Source organism: Poecile atricapillus, chromosome 2 (assembly GCF_030490865.1).
Source record: "Poecile atricapillus isolate bPoeAtr1 chromosome 2, bPoeAtr1.hap1, whole genome shotgun sequence".
NCBI lineage: Eukaryota > Metazoa > Chordata > Aves > Passeriformes > Paridae > Poecile > Poecile atricapillus.
In genome coordinates, this window is record NC_081250.1 from 47,891,466 (window position 1) to 47,909,759 (window position 18,294).

Here is an 18,294-nt window from a genome sequence, read left to right on the forward strand (position 1 = left end):
CATTGTCTTATTATTAGAAAAAAAAAGTGGGAACACTTTACTGAAGAAACTTGACTCATAAAAAAATACCAGCTTGTCTAGTATATATGTTCACTTCATTGTTCAGGTAAAAAGTCATTATCAGTTAAAAAGTCACCTTTTTAGTAGTACATATGATCTGTTTCTCCAAGTATATTTCAGAAGTAATTATAATTTCAAAGGTTCTCTAGGACTCCTGAGATGACTAGAGCTAATACTCTGTCAAAAGTTGATGACAGCACAGCTGTGTTTCCCCATTGCCACGCTCCGGTTGAAGCTCCCGCTCCAGCCTCGCTGGGAACATGCAGAGTTATGCCAAGAATGAGCAAAACACTCACTGTTTCCAAATTGGCTAATCAACAGACTGAGTGCTTAACCTCCCCACAATACATGCATCCAGACAAGCAACAAGCACTGAGGACTGAACTCTGCCAGCCACATTATTCAGCAAGACGACTCGTGGCAGTTTTCTTCTCAGGAGCCAGAACATAAATTGTCATCGACGATGCTGCAACTCAATCAACTTCTATCAAAACACCCATTCAAAATGAACCAGCACTTGCTGTGTGATGCTTTACTCCTATTATCCTAAAAACAAATAAGAGTTCCTCAAATATTTGATACTAACTTGGTTCCACACAGGAGTTATTGCCCAGAATTTTACCTGCTAAGAACTTAAAATTGCTAACTGCAGAAGAGGGATATGCTGGGAGCAAAAGGCAAAAGGACACTATGCTTTTGCTGAATAATAACATGCATACCTGTAACTTCTTATGTAGCCAAAAAAAATGGATCCTCATAGCTGTTTCATGCTAAAAATATTGTAATATATATACACCATTCTGAGCCACCATCCTTATGTTCTCTGATAAAATAAAATTTTTCTGCTCCAAAAAGCTCTCTGAATGGCAAAGTCCAGTTCCATAGCACATCTGATGTCTGCTTCCCCAATGTCCCAGCTTTGTCTCCCCCTCCCCAGTGCCAGCACTGGCACTTGTCCAACATACCAGTTCAGAGAGATGAAGTGTCTAAAAAGTAACCCACAAAAACAAAAACGGACTTTCAGACGGATTAGCCCCTTGAATGCATTCATCACTCACCCACCCAAGCTTGAGGACCACAAGCAATGTGTAAAGCCTAAGAGGAAAACAGGACGATAACCTGCTCATTTTAAACTTTTTCACCTGTGCAAAGCTCTTGACACACAGCTGAGATTCAATTCCATAAAGAAGAATGATGTAAAAGTATGCAATTACTAAGTTCATTACAGTATGTCTCATTAATTCAATGAGCTGCTTTATAATTGTAACAGACATTAAAAGATTAAAGTATTTGGATTAAATCCAAGTACATTTTCAGTTCCCTGATGATTGCCAGAGTCTGTATCTTCAGAAATACAGAGTAATACCCCTTCACTAAGAACCCTGTGAGGGAAACCATTGTTTATCCTTCTTGCTTTCAGATTTCAGTGCTCCCAAATTAAATTTTCCCATTGCACTTGGGGGTGAGGGGTGGAAAATCTGTTCAGGTAACTGTCTATTTCAGTTTGGCATGTTTGAACTATTTCCAAATAAAGCTGTCAACTGCAGTTGACCATTTTGAACTTCCTGGAGGGCTAACACCTGGCTGGAAAGTCCTCTGTGTGCAAACAGCAATACGGAAACAAAGCCAAACACATAACTCTATGGCACCTTTCATCTGTAATTCAGTAGTAATTTAACATCATTAGATCTCTGCTTTTCAAGCAGTAAGGGTGGTTTAGGTATCAATCACTTTAAAAGAGAATGTAGTCCTCTTTCTGCTCTTCAGTAAAGCATTTCTACTCTGCTGTGGAGACTAAAGGACAGCTTTACAGGTTTGGCAGCATGGTAAAAACAGCAAGCAGAGTCTTACCCGCTCTCAATTTTACACAAAATTACGCAATATTCACAGGTTGTACTGAAAGTACAAGATTTCCAGAAAGCTACAGTGCACATCTCTACTGAAAGAATACTTCATTTTCTTCTGATTGAGTCCTTAGGCTGCATTCTCAGAATCACAGACAGAGCCCATCACAAGATGTTAATCTGGAGTTATGAGTGTGATCAGCAAAGAAATGTCCCATTTCCAAAGCTGACAGACAACCTGCCCTGTAACAAGTGGACTCCCCATCTCTGAAGACCAGGGCTTGAGTTCCATTTTCCCCTTGTCCCTACAAGGGATTTGGCTGTTCTGTCAGAGCTGGATGTGACTTCCTTCTGTCCTCCATATATCTTGCATATGATATATATAGGGCTCACAACAGCATGTTGTCCACAATATGCAGTTCCCAACTGCTTCCTCTTGATCTGGGCATGCAAAACCTCTTAGGGTACATGAGGAGTGAAGGAAAATATACTTTTGAAGACATTTTGAAGTTTCCTTTTCCCCTGTTTCATTCTTCAAACTCTGGAGTAAATTCCTACAGGCCACACAATATCCACAAACTCTTTTCTCAGTGTATTAAAGAATTAGATTTATTTCAGCCACATCTCTTACCTTGTTGGTCTCACCCACTATTCCAACAATTTTGACTAGGACTGGGGAGGGGGCTGGAAAGATTACACCAACTCTAATTAAGGCACTTGAGGAAAATTCTGAAGCAGAAGTGCCCATAGGTAAATATGCTGCATCAGTGCCCAGGACAAAGTCTAACGCTCCCAAATAAACAAGTCAAAAAAATGTATTGTAGTATTTGCAAAACAAACCTCTTGAGACACGAGAGCCCCAGATTCTCATTTGACCTTGGTGTCCTTGAGAGAATGTAATCATTAGCAGCTAGTATAAGAGACAGACCACAAAAAAATAAAATTAAAAAACCTACCTGCGAATAGACCCTACATCTTCCAAGTTTGTTCCCCAAAGCACTAATTAAAGAGGACTCTCTACCACATGTAGCAATCACACTGTTTAAATGAACAAAGAGTTCTGCTTCAAAGACAACGATGCTAAACTTGGAAGCAAGAACACTTGTGTTTAATTTTCTTTTATTCAAAGGCTTGGTGTGTGGCCATGTACTTGCCCTTTGGTTCTCTGTGCCTCCAACCACCAACTATAAAATGGAGCACCACACTTCCTCAGAGTAGTTGAGAGGCATTTAGAGGCTAGAGGAGATTGTGCCTAAATCATGATGACAGATTACCCAGAATGGGCAGCTGCCTCATTCATGTGATTGGACAGACTACTCCCCCAGATCCTCCTGTATTTCCTCCTTCCCAGCCCTCAAGGTCCTGAAAGTAGACGCTGGCTTGCCTATTTCTTGCTACCATCCTTACATTCAATACAATACCTTCTATTAAAGCTAGAGACATTGAAGTGAAGATGCAGCTTTGGGATCTGCTGGAAATGGTCTGTGCTGTTTTTGAGCATTTCAGAGCAATTATCCATTGCTCACAATGACCCTGGATATGCACTCTGGAATGGGACAGAAGGGAGCAAATCCTTTTTAGCTTATATTTTCCAATGTGTTTTAATTACCTTATGCCACCAAATTAAAAGATTCATTATCAAGACAAAATGACAAATATACAAATATGACAAATATACTTCTAGGTACTACATACTTTAAACTAAATCAGCAAGGGAAACTATTTTCCCAGGCAAAACAAAAACATCACCTTTATTTTCACTTAAGCCAAGACTGAAAGAGCACACAGAACATGCTGTAAAGACCAAGCCTGAAACCTCCATTTTCTTTACATATAAAGCTGTTTTTCCTTACGTTAAGCATCCTCAAGGCACACACAAATGTCTGTGGAGCCAATCAAAATGCAAATACTGTGAAACAGCCAAGCAAGCTACTACCGCTTGTTTTTTATCACATTCTTCCTTTTACTCAGGCTTTCATCATTTAATATAAGTGATTTTGACACACACCTTGTGCTTTGCTTTTAGAGCACTGAAAGTTTAAGCTGTTCTCAAAAATAATCTGTCATCTCTTTCATTGGTTCAGCCATTCTTGGCAGCCACCTTACTTTCAGCACACCCATGACAGGAAGAGACCCGTCCTGTCACAGTTACCTCTTTCTGGACCCAAATAATCTCTGTAGTTTTACACAATAGGATTAATGCATGGCTGCTGGCTACCCTACTCCCCTGCCTTTGCTTTTAATAATTTCATTGAAGAAATGGAAATACAGATGTTAAAAGAGACAGGCACATGACAGAAAATGCTCCTCGCTTGCTTTGAAGATGCATAACATGACAACAAGATGAAAAATCCCACAGACATGAAGGTTGCCAATTTTCTCAGGAACTGTTTCATCTCTAGCAAGATCAAAATGAACTATTGCCAGTTAATTGAGGAGGTGCCTATCTTAACAGTTCCTTTCCTAAATCTGTTACTATTTCCCCTGGTTCATTAACCAACCTTATTTAAGAAAGAAGAATCCTATCTTAAAAGGCAGAGGGCAGCAAGGTAGCACTGCAAACCACCAGCCAAGTTACCTATACTACTTATTGCTGCTTTCTGTTAGGAGAAACTAACAAAGGTTGGCAGTTTCTTCTAGCAGCTAAGAAGTAAAAAGCCTTGTTGAGCACACTTTCCTTTTGAGATGCCACACGTCATGATGTATTCAGCACAGCTATTAGGCTGTGTATGAGAAGGAAAGGCTAAAGGTCTCTGCAGGCAAACTGTGGCCCTCTAAATTTTCAAGTTTCCAAAAATATATTACATTTCTATATAGATGACAAAGATAGTAATGATACCCCTGAAAAGGGTTTTCAAGCACTTTTAGATTAAATGTTACCTAAGGCATGATTTGACCTTGATCTGCTTTTAGGGTTTTTTAATTATTGACTTATAATATGTGCATTAAAAGTCACTGGAGACAAAAAGCATTTGTATTTAAGATCCTATTTTTGCTCTTGTATGACTTTAAAGTGATGACAGTTTTAAGACCCACTAGAGTAAGCATGGATTGGACTTTAATATGCTTTCCTTGCTTTTAGTACATAAAATTTTCACATGATCAACTCCTAGAAAGAAAGCAACTGTCAGGAGTTTTACCATGTTCTTTTTAACAAGGATGAAGAAGGGAAATATTTGTTTATTTATTTTTAAACGGGACATTAATTCATTGAAGAAATCTCAAAATAATACATTTAGCCTAGGCTGTACGATTCATCTCTCTCACCTTTGACTTCTTTTCCCCCTTTTCTTTTCTGACAGTGTTTTATTTCCCTTTACATGACCCATTCTTTAAGTCATCTTCCACTTCCTCAAAGAGATTACATTCACACATACACCAACTATTTTTTTTCCAGATGGAGATTTTGCACCAACTGCTGAACTTTCATCTCAGCCAAAGTACATCCCAACTGAGATGCAACAGACACATTTCAACCCTCACCAATATCTCTCTGCACTTTTCAGGCTTTTAAAGCACGGGGAAGCAAGACCTTCACTGCCAATTTAGGAAATCCAGAAGCGTACATTGATATTTCATTCTTCCTGTATTTTTTTTTAAATGTCAGATCGAAACAACCTATGCTCTGCAGAAGCCAATTACAGTAGCTTTTGTAAAGGTTAAAAGTTCAAAAAAGCAAGCTGGTTTCTTCATTTAGCAGCCTCTTTCAACAATACTGATAGACACGGGAGGGAGAGTGGTTGTGTAGGTATGCCTGCAAGGGGGATGAGAGGATGGCTCTAAAATTTTTTAATTCTCTCATTTATGACTATCTCTTCCACAAGGTTCCAACCTTACCCTTTTCAGGGGATGCTGTCCCAAATATTAGCAACCAGCAATCTGAAAAAGCTAGAAGAAACTCACATTTCCTGCTGTCCTCCTCAACACTCACAGAGCAAATAGTCCCTAAAGCACACTTCGCCCGACAGCCTTTGGAAAAACATGTCCCAGACACACAAGACGTAACCATGCAAATTATAACTCTTTCTCAAGCTTGCAGGCCCACTATGCCTTCTTTCAAAATCCCCTTCCTGCTGACAGATATAAATCAAGCAAGCAAACTCACTCCATGAATCAAAACTTCACATGGCCACAAAAGGCTCATTTTTTTGTTATTTCTTTTTAAAATATTAACTTTGCACATGAGCACAAGCACCAAAAGTAATGTACAAAGTATTATCTTGCATTGGTTTTTCTAATCAAAATACACTGTAACCACAAAAGGAAATGCTTCCAGACCAGTAATGAAGGGACTGATTCATATGCCCCAGAGAACAAGTGCTGAACAATGTACACTCAGTAAGGTTTCAGCTTTATCCCTTATTAAAATAAAACCACGTGTCTGATCTTTAACCCACTTTGATTTATTAATGTTTTTTCTTTTCAAGATTATGAAAGTAAATATGAACAGAGGAGTTAGAAGAAAACAATCTGCCACAAAACCCTTGTACACCGAATGTTGGAATTGCCATCTATCTTACTTCCTCCTGCAAAAACGTGGATTTATAGATTTGAAGTTTGAAAGTCACAAAAGCAGACTGAAGCAAACAATAAAATACTACTTCCCAAATGTAACATAGCCTCAGCTACTGTGCATAACCATCAGCTGGTCATCTGTCAACCAATTAAAATGCCACATGCATTTGAAAAATATTAAAATATCGGCAAGAAAAAAAGAAAGACTCCTTTGAAAAGGCCAGGGATTTATCAATTCCAAGTTGTGCATAAATAAATTCTCAAATCCAAGGAACAACTGTGTGGCTTTACATCTCAATATCTTATGTTCCAGACACTTTGCCAACCAGAGTTCCTCACTAGAATGCAAATGTGAACTAAAGTCACAATGCAGAAGGAGGCTTTATCCCTCTGGTTGTGTCCCATTGCAGAAGATATTTGTTTGTTCTAAATTTTAAAGTGTGTCACATTTTCCATGGAGAAAATTTCAGGAAACTCCTAGCACAAAAACAATGAGCAGGATGTTGCAGGTCGGGATAGAGCTACACTCACTGAATAAGAACATTTGAGGAAGGGGAGTGGGACACTTTGCACAGTCTTTTATTACTCTGCATCTTCTTGGTCCCAGCCCTATGAAGGATTTGTTTTTGTGGCATAAGCAAAGTTTGCATGCAGATCTTGTCTGGCCATAGTTATCTCTTGGTTTTATAAGAATTCAATGCCCCAGACAATTTTATAGGACACACAACTACAAAACAGCTGAGACAGCTTCAGCCAGTCCACCCCAGTTCATTCTGTTGCTCTTGGACCATCTGTGAACCTGTCATGAGGATGTCTGACAGCCAACCTGAACACAGGACAGGCCTGTAAATTTGGGATTGTTTTTAACATCCCTGTGAATAAAATTATCACTGCTCAGTATTATTCTTGTAAGTTAGATCTGATCTGCTACTACATTGGAACTATCCTGTGCCTGGAAATACCTGGAGCACAGGTATATTCCCACAGCAATAGGGTAGCTACACAGAATGCAAGAGCAATACCTGTACTCTGAAGTTTCCTGTGCCCACAAGAGTTCATAAGCTGGTGCTCTACCTCCTCACTGGAGCTTTCCTACGTAGGAAGGGCTCTGCACAGTTCTTTGGTTGGATCAAAGTTTGTGCAGCATCCAGAAACACCTCCTGGTAAACCCTGTGCTCCCAACTCTTGTTGGAGTCCGTGTAAAAACAAGTGTTGTGAAACCATGGATCATAGCTCTCACCTTCCCCCAAGCCATGCTGGCTATAAGGTGAAGGAATCACTGAGAACTCTAGTTCTTTAAACAAATGCTAAGATTCAAAAACCAAGTGATATTTCTTGAAGAACAGAAAGCTCCTGAGCACTGCTCTTGCTTTAGTAAAGTTGTCACCTTTGTTTCACAACAATGAAATCTTTTTCAGCAGCAGCAGCGTGGATTTTTAGCTTCCCCATTTCAGATATGGTTTTATTCATCAGACTTTCCACACAGTAATCCTAGAAAAGCAATTCTAATGTAATACTTTCAGCACCAAATTGAGAGGCCTAATTTGTGGCTACAGCTGTGGCCTGTTATCTGTACTTCATCACTCCAATTCAGCACAACACAAACTCGATAATTCTTCAAACTTCGACATGTCTCTACACCACAACAGCAATTAATTTGCTTCTTCCAGCCTCTGCCATTAAAATAAAACTGCAACATACCACAATCTGAAAATAAAACAAATTCAGTCCCAGACCTACCCAAGCTCTCTATCATTTAAAGAAAACCCCTGCAAATTCAGTACATAAGAAGTCAAACTTTTTTCAGATTTTTTTTTTTTATTCATATGCCTACTTTTAAAGGCTACTTATAAATCTGAAACAGTAACTTTACATTAGCGCCTAAACTATGACATTAACTAAACTTTTTACAGGGACATGGCAAAAAAAGAAATCTTGACTCATCAAAACAAAAAACAAAACTTAAATTAATAAAATTGTTTTCATATTGACCTGAAAAATAAACAAATGAAATAAAAAAATCCAAGCAAATCTCCATCCAACAACTATTGCACTACAAATAATTTTAGATCAAATGAAAGTTTCAAAGACAATTCAGAATAAAAAATATCATCGTATAAATCTGTGAATGTGGGTTTATTTGATAATGCTATCATTAGGTAAGCTAGGGTCATTAAAGCCCTTTCCTAATAACACAGTAACTGGCTTTTTATATCACGAAAAAATGTTTTCTTCCCTTCACTTGCAAAGAAAACTCTAACAGTAAAATACTATGCATCTGATGGAATAACACTTCCTTGTTATATCATAAGCACAAACCTCACTACAAAGTAAAGATGATTTTAGATTTTAAATTAGTAACTTTTTAGTGAAAAGGGAAATTCAAATTAAAGCCATTGTGATTTTATTTGAACTTTTATTGACTAAGTTTACACAGCTCCATTCAATCCTTTTGGAAGCAAAGTATCACTTTGATATTCCCCTTGCAATAAGACTAGCAAATCAGTCAGGAGTCTAAGAAGAAACACAGCACTCCCAAAATAAAACTGCATTTCATGAAGTAATTAAACATCCCATGCATGTGGCCCAGCTATACATCTCAAGAAGCTCGATGATTTGAGAGTGACCTCGCATTACAAGCTGTGCAATAGGAAAGAGCCCAAATATGGCACACATCCCCTCAGAATAGACACACTGCATTGCAAAGCATTAAGGCATGTCCTCCCAATTAGCTGGACCTTTAAGAGTTTTTCTGAGACTCAACCAAATTGTATATGTAGCTGCAGCAACCTTCAAAAATATAATTTTAAATTTTCCTAAATGCCTGTTTCAAATCAACTGTTACCTTCTGTAAAGGCACTTAACTCTAAAGTTTGCGGCACCAGTATCTAAATATAAATCAAGAACTATTTTTCTCAGCTGGTATTCATTGTCTCCACTAGTAAGGTGACTATTAATTCTTGCTGCTTAAAAAAAGATAGGTGTTTCACTAATTAGCTTTACATGGTAATTTTAAATGAACTATTGTTAAATGCACACAGTTACACCAGCACAAACTCACATGGGCAATAAGAAAAAACATTTATCATTGAAGACTTAAAAAAACAGAAATAAAAACAAACACAAAAAAAATCCCTCAAAAAAACCCCAAAACACATCAGCAGCCTTCCAGAAACAAGTCTTAGATCATAGCTTTAATACTTAACAAAAGATGAGATTGAGAGACAATAATTTTGCACATTATAAAATGTCTTCATGTTTTACAGACCATATGTTATTGACTCACTCCTTCCCTTACACAACAGGCTTCTTCTTTCTTTTGCTTTTCCAACATACTCTTTGCTCTGCAGCTCTCAGCTATGCTTTTCTGTCAGACCGATACAGACCTAAGCAAGTTCAAAGCATGTGTTCTCTAGCTTGAATTTAGCTCTCAAGACTGCTGTTTGCACTTCATGACAGAAAACACTTTTCTGCAACTTAAATTGCTTACCTTCTTCAGTTACAGCAATTAGGCTAATGAGAGTCACTGCTCCTCCAAACAAACTTTTTTTTAATGCAGTCATTTAGCCTGACAGGTTTGCCAAGCTTATGAGGAGGGCTTTAAACTAAAGCTGCTGGGGGAAGGGAAACACAATCCATCTCCCACAGCATACTTCTGGAAAAGCTGGCAGCCCATGGCTTGGACAGATGCACTTTTTGGTGGGTTAAGAACTGTCTAGTTGGCCAGGCCCTGAGAGTGGTGAGGAATGGTGCTGCATCCTGCTGGCAACCAGTGGTGTCCTCTAGGGATCTGTGCTGGGCCCAATCTGGTTTAATATCATCATTGATGACATGGATGAGGGGATCAAGTCTATCATTAGCAGATTTGCAGATGACACCAAGCTGGGGGCAGGGAGAGTGTTGATGTGCTGGAGGGTAGAAGTGCTCTGCAGAGAAGCCTGGAGAGGCTGGATAGATGGGCTGAATCCAACAATAGCAGGTTTAACAAGACCAAGACCAACAGACCCATCTCTCAATTTGTCCACATCCTTCTGGATGCCATCTCTTCTGAGCAGCCTGTGAACTTCACTACATAATTAGGTGTCATCAGCAAACTTGTTGTATACACCCAATCTCATGTCACTGACAAAGGTGTTCAACAATGCTGGTCCTATTAATCACCCCTGAGGCATGGCACTCGTCACTGCTGTCCACTTGGACATTGAGTTGTTGACCACAGCTCTCTGACCATGACTTTGCACAAAATTCATCATCCAAAAGTTGGCCCATCAATCAAATCCATGTCTCTCTGGTTAGAGACAAGGATACTGTGCTGGACAGTGCCAAATGTCTACACAAGTCCACATAAATTTGATGCAATTTGCCCTTCCCTTATCCACCAATGCTGTCACTCCTTTGTAGAGTATCACCAACTTTGTCAAGCACAAACTGCCCTTAGTGAAGCCATGTTGGCTCTCATCAATCAGCTCCTTACTTTCCATGTGCCTTAGCACAGTTTCCAGGAGGATCTACCCCATGATCTTGTGAGGCACAAAGGTGAGACTTACTGACTGGTACTTCCCAAGGTCTTTCTTATTTTCCTTTTTTCCCAAAGGGCAGGACCTGATGGAGCAGGTCCAGAGGAGGGCCATAAAGATAATCAGAGGGATGAAGCATCTCTCTTATGATGACAGGCTTAGAGAGTTGTATCTGATCCCCCTGGAAAAGAGAAGGCTCTATGAAGACCTTAGAGCACCGTCAGTACCTAAAGGGGGCCAGCAAGAAAGATGGGGAAGGCATATTGTGATAAGACAAGGAGTAATAGCTTTAAACTGAAGGAGGGTAGGCCTAGGTTAGACGTTAGCAAAAATATCTCTGAGTAGTGAGACGCTGGAACAGGTTCCCCAGAGATGCTGTGGATGCTCCATCCCTAGCAGTGTTCAAGGTCATCTTGGGTAGGGCTCGAGCAGCTTGCTGTAGTGTAAGGTGCCTGCCCATGGCAGGGGGATTGGAACTTGATGGTCTTTAAGGTCCTTTCCAACCCCAACTATTCTGTGATTCATGAGCTGAGGCTTTTAGAATAGCATCAAGAGTGGATATTTGCAATAAAGCCACAGAAGCTGTTCCACTGGTAATTTTTAGTGACCCCAAAATCCTTTACAAGGATGTCCTGAAACTTTCCAGTTCACATATTGTTGGCATATACTATTCGATATGCAAATATTATATCCTTACCTAGATACCAAAATGTCTTGTGATCCATCTATGAGCTTCTGTTCACTGCAGCAAGGGTCAATTTGCACAGCAGTTTAGTACTCTACTCCCCTCCACAAACTTACTCATCCAAGATTGTACACGATATAAACTACCTAAGATGTGCAGCTGTGGGGCAGAGGTTCAAGGCAAGATTTCAGCTGAGGTGAATATGCATTTTGCTTTGATAGGCCATCTATATTTTGACAAAACATGAAGGATCTCACACATAATCAAGAGTTCTGCCACTTAGGAGGAGAAAAACATGAACTGCTAAGCGTATCATTTGCTTGTATAAAACTTCACCACGTGTCCATGATACATTCCTGTTCTGCAGAACAAGGTGCAGATTATCTGCATAAATTCTGCTGATAAGACCTTCACAACAAGGTCACACAGAAATTCAATGTCAGGGCTTAAAGTAGAAAATGAATGCAAATTTCTTTGCTGTTGGTTTCCATGAGGGAAGAATTTCACCACTTGACTCCCAGATTCAAGGCTAGTGCTACAGCCAGAAGAGCAGCTTCTTACATACAAAGCAAGGAGTCAAGAGAGGTACAAAAAGAGACCAATGAACTACTGAAATGTGCAAAATCTTTATTTCTTTAAGATATTGCATAGATTTTGAAGATGACTAAGAATTTTATTCATGAAAAATCAACCTCAAGTAACTCAAAAGAACATTCAGCGTGGGAGGTTCTTTTGCAAAAATTAAATAGCAATTGTGATGAAATAATATCTTCTACCAAGTTACCAAAGAATTTACATTTTGCTCATACTCTTACCTAACTGTAGAACCAGGAACCGTACACAAGGGATAATAGCCAAATTGTTATCTCAAGACGTAGCATTATTTCAAAAACGTGGGTGGGAGAGCAGGAAGCAAAAGCAAAGTTAATTTTAAAAACAATCTTAGAGCAAGATTCTTATTTCAGACCTATCCAACAGAGCTAACCTTCACTTCATGTCAGCTGCAGGTCTGTACAGGGCTAATTTTAGCAATATTTCAAAAATGCTGGCTAAGTACAGAGCATGTTTGATCTACTTATATTCAAACTAGCTATCGTTTGACTTACCTATACCCACAGCTGATGCCTTCTGGTTCAAAACCTGGTACTTCAAAAATGCTGCCAGAAGATGACAAGAAAGGCTATTAGCACAAACAAGCATTTGTAAGTATGCTTTTTGTAGTCTTGCCTTCTCCCTCACCTACGCTATATTCACAGGAATGTGACTTTAATAAGCAAAGCTTCTGCATTTAAGGTGCATCATCTAGAAGTTTTGTGAACATCAGCAGGTATATAGCATTCCAGCTCCTCCAATTCTATCACTAGAATGGGTGTATTTTAAGGATCTTAATTACCAAAGCTGTTGATAACTTTTGGATTCAGTGATCCTTCTGGGTCCCTTTCAACTTATAATATTCTTTGATTAAATCTGTGATTACTTTGCTCAAACCCAAAAGGAAAAGAAGACTCATCTATGTCCTGTTTTCCCTTTAAAAATGTACAAAAATCAATTCTCCCGTTTAAAAAGCATTAAAACAATCCATTTGTTCAGTTGAAGAGATCAAACACTGACTAACTCCATCAGTTTAGGACAATGTGCTATTATGCTTCAAAGTCACATGTAGCACATATCAAATGAAACGTCAGAAAAGCAAGGCATTTAAATGCATATTTGACATACTTTTTGCATCTCAGTACATTTCACTTTTCAATGGGGCTGTGGGTGGGAGAGGAAAAGGTTGGTTTCTTATGGATTTGAGCGTAAAGGCATCATCTGGCAATTTAAACCATCAGATGTTACAACTGCCCACTGCTAGATGTTGTCTTGTACAGGAAAAACACATACCAGAGATCACCATTCTGCGTATTCAGAAGGAGCACTTACAATCACTGTCTGTCTCTCAGACAGCAGCATTATGCAGCACTCATACTGCAATGCCAACATAAGGCATTTGTCATTAAACTTTCAAGCCATTCATTCATACTCGTGCATAACAATATTTACTATTCTCAAGTACCCTGTGTCACTGGACTTATATCCACCCTCAAACAATGAAAAAAAAAAAAAAAAAAAAAAAAAAAGGCAGGTATCTTAAGAGGTCCAAAGCTGCTGCTGTCATTTTGCAGATCAACTTCTACAACATTAGCTACTGGTCAGCAACATTTCTCTCATGTTTTGTCTCTACTTCTGTAAAGGATACAAAACCCCATATTTAACATCTGTTGGTTAATGTGTGTATACACCCCTCATCTTAGGCTCTACGAAAGATTTTTAAACATTTTATCTCACACAAAGATACTAAGCCACGTGCATCAAAAGCAGATGTGGATGCCTGAACTCTGTGTAACATTAAAACAAGAGTTTGTGTCTGATGTAATTTCACAGAAAAAATAACCATACTCATGGGTAAAACTCCTGCAAATAATTAATTTTCCCCAACTCAGCTCTCACCTTTACAGTAATGAACAAAGCCAAACTTCAGATTTCCATCTGGATGTTAATCAAATACCACCACAGCAATTGCTTAGCACTTCTCATATGGAGAGCTCTTTGAGGATATAAAAATCATTACTGAAAATTTGTAAATGAGACATGAGAATTAAGTGCAGAGACAGGGTTGGTTAACCTCAGAATATTAGTGCATAAGTTATAAAAACTATGAATGTACGCTGAACTGGCTAATATTGACTTCTGCTTGTTTGAACATTCCTTCAATTTGCTTACAAGAAAAATATGAAATTAAGTGCAGATAAACATTACAAAACACAGGTTAATATGATTACATTAAACTTCAACAGGCATTTGAGTAAAATTTAGATGCCTTTAATTTGATCTAATGTACTTAACCAAGGAAGTAAAGAAACTAAAACTAAAGCCACTTAAATTCTGCTAAATGTCCTTGTATAGGAATACTATGCAATTTAATCCACTTTCAAAGCATATCTTAGTCTGGATTAATTCTTCCAAGTGTTCCTATGTAGACGAACGCTCAGGATATGCTAAATGCATAGGCAGCTTTCTCAAAGAAGATAAACTACCTTATACTTAACATAAAAGGCTGAGGTTACTGATGAGTTGCTGGTGACCCATAAATTCCTTTATAACACACCAATACCCTACTTACATACACTCAAATAACAGAGTTCAGATAAACTGAATATCAAATTCAATATTTCCTGTCTACCGGAAATCAAATATTTATTTTTGAGCTTGTAGCAAAAAACAGATTCAAAGTCTCAACCATATATTTCAGTTTTGCTGTCCCTTAAGTCCAAAGGAAAGATTTCATATTGACATCTGATCTTTTATCCACTGATGTTAAGATTGATATTTGTTCACAGATGGGATGATGCATCTTGTTAAACTTAATTTCATGTATATTTCTTAACTTCAAACAAATAAAATGTGCCTCTCTCACCAAATTTGAGGTTCAGTGATGTCAGCCTTGTAGAAGGTTTTAGGAGGGCACAAGAAGTGGGCCGACTCTCCTGAGGGCAAAGCTTTCTCATGTATATAAGAGTCATATTGATAACCCTTCACCAAGACAGCTGAGTTCTCTCTGTAGGAGAGGCAGACAGCAGCTTACAAACTTATTTGTGGAGGGCAGGAGGACTCTGGCTTGCAAGGTCTGAAGAGCTGGCAGCGCACAACTACAGCTGGACATGTACTTGCTCCAAAACTCATCTTCCACCGCTCCAGAGCAAAGCCACAAAAACAGCTCTGTCGGCCAGATCCTGCGTGCAGCTCACTGGCAAGCACCCCAGCTGAGCCATCCTCACTGCCAGTGAGGTGGGCCTCAAAAGGAGCCAGTGCCTGCAGCCACAGCTGAGGTGAGACCTGAAACTCAAGCAGAGAAGTTCTACCAGGCTTCATTGCAGATCACCCAAATAGGGAAATAGAAAACCACCTTGCCATATCCAAGGGGGAAAATGGGTCAGTGGTCAAAGGTAGAGGCAAAGGCAAGAAGGCTCAGCTATTAAAAGTGGCAGGAACTAATGCCCAGCAAGTTGGTATTTGAAGCCTTGGTCTTGTGAGAAACCTACATTCCCAATATGGTCAACTAATGAAAGTAAAACATTTTAATCAGTTGTGGAAGCTTGTACAGAAGGCTATAAAGCCTTCTGTAAAATGTTTCTACTAAGATTTTAGCTTAAGTTAGTTAAATTAAGAACCCACCCCTTTTCATAGTTAATTCAAGGATACAGATGAAACTAGAAATGCATCTCCTCCCACTCCTATCACCAACCCCCAGAGAAAAATATTTAAATAGCAAAGATTTGTAATCTAGAACAGAGAGCAGTATTCTCTGAAGTATCATCTAATTTAAATAAGTCTCTCTCATTAATTTAAAGGCATTCTAAACACTTCATCAATGCTTTGTTATTTATGTGCTATTTCACAGTACATCTCCCCAACATTAGTATATTCATTTCTATAGACACAAATGTGTAATTGTAGATTTATGGTATTCAGTCAAATCATGTATTTGGAATTGCAAATTTATTCTTAATACCAGTAAAATATTCTGTAGCTATGTAGTTGCCTTTTTTTTTTTTTTTTTCTGCAGCTCCATTAACTGAGTACTCTACAGTGTTTGCAAAGTCACAGAATTCCTGAATAATTTTAACTGCGTACATGCAAATAATCTCCTTCCTTCCAAAATTTTTATGTGGGTCATTATTACAGAACTAAATGCTTGACTACTCTTCGTGCATTTATTCTCAGAGTGTCTCTCTCAGACAGCAGTACTAGACAGCATTACCTACTAAATCAATAAAGAACCAGTAGGTAATCGCTAGCTTTAGAAGCATACAAAAAGAAGAGAATACAGAAGCAAAAACAGCATCCAAATGGATCCATGACAATTTAAATTTACTCAACTTCAGGAGCAAGAAACAAAACTCAGAATCTTCTCCTGTGACATGATCCCAAACCTAAGTTGTTCTTGTGAGAATTACTTTGGGTCAGAAAGGTCGAAAAGATGCAACTTCTCACCAAACGTGCCAGCAATATAGATGTGACATGAGAAGCATTCATCCTGTGCCTATTAAATGTACCTGGGAATAAAATCTGGCATGAAACAAGAATAAGCATATGCAATTTAACTGAATATGTGCAAGATGATAACCCGGAGAAATGGGCTATTTTATTCCATCATCATATGCCTGGAATAACTACTAAAACTCTGGTGAAACACAGACGGTTAACTCACAGAACTCATGGGGTGCACACAGTGTAACATGGAGCAGGATGCAACTAGGACTGTTCACTGCACAAAATACAAAGTATTTGCAAATACTTGTGTCACACCAAGAGATAGAAGACAAATTACATTGCTGTTGCAGCAGCAAATTTATCTCTCTTTCCTGATGTGACTTCTTTGATTAAGATTAAGCTTGGAGAATATTCACTCACTGACCAAAAGAGATGGCATTTCAAACAGACTCCTCCAGAGTTAAAATGGTGCACGTGGTAAGGAAATACAGAAAGTTCACATGGAATGAAATAGCCATTAGCACAGGTGGCCTGATGAGGCACAGATGCCTCTTAAAGCCTGGATCTTCACCTAAAGATAGCTCTAAACTCTAGTCACATTGTGGTTTCACCTTTAATCTGAGAGATAAAGCCATCACTTGGAGGCTACACCAGCAGAAGAAAACTCCTGTTTGGAGGACAGATGGGGTCAGCCCTCCACAGGCCAACCAAAATGTGGCCATGCTATAAGCCTCCCACACAGCTTGGGTGTAGTTGCAGCATCCTGATAAGTTCCCAGTCCAGTGTGGTTTGATGTTCCTCCCCACAGCCTTTTTACAATAATTTTGCCTACACAGGCTCCAGAAGAAGAAAAAAAAAGTAGCCAGCAGCAACAAATTAATTAGGAAGTAGCAGAAATGCTTAGTAATGCCTAGGTTCAAGCTATATAGAAGATAAGGGTAAGGAGATCAATCAGCTCCCCAACAACTATCTTGAAGGGGCAAAGTTTATGCACCCTGGCCCAGCTGGCTTCACAGTTATAATGAGCTATGTAATATAAGGTGCCATTCAGGCAACACTGTAATGATAGCATATCTTGAACCTCAGCAGCATAATTAATTAGAAAAAATAAAAAATTAAAAAATAAAAAACCCACAAACGTAAGAAAATCTACCTGTAAGTTACCTAATTTAAAGAATTGTTTTCCAGTGCTAGACTGCACTGTGTAATTGCTGCTTTGCAAGGTAGATAAAAAACAGGGAGAGGAAATCTAAAAGACATATCTACGAGATTTTTGTAAAAACAGGCTATTATGTAGCTATAAATTATTTGATTTGGTATTTATTAAGTACCTGTAAAATGCTCAGTGCTATTCATCTTACAGAGAAAATTTCTTTTGCTTTAAGAAACTGACAACCTAAATGACAAAAGTGAATAGACAAGATGCAGCAAGAGGAAAGTGATGAATAAAGAATATTTTGATTGTGTTTTGGATTTGATTGCTTTCTGTCAGCACCTCTGAGCTAGAGTCCTTGCTACAGATTTGCTGAGCAAATCTGTAGGCAAGTGTGGTGGAACACAAGCATTTGGTAAGGCATCTCAAACATAGAAGTAGCACAGAGAAAGCCAAAGTCAAGATGAAACAAAACCTACCAAGCTT

General features: G+C 38.7%; 1 protein-coding gene across 3 annotated transcripts in view; it reads right to left on the reverse strand.

Annotated features, from left to right (window-relative positions):
- ELMO1 (engulfment and cell motility 1) overlaps positions 1-18,294 on the reverse strand; it is a 301,131-nt gene that overhangs the window by 261,974 nt on the left and 20,863 nt on the right. Inside the window, exon 3 of one of the 3 annotated variants that reach the window (XM_058832448.1) lies at positions 12,728-12,778. The exons of the other annotated variants lie outside the window; for them this stretch is intronic. The gene's annotated coding sequence lies outside the window, so the exon portion shown is untranslated. The remainder of the gene's footprint in view (positions 1-12,727; positions 12,779-18,294) is intronic. 3 annotated transcript variants of the gene reach the window in all.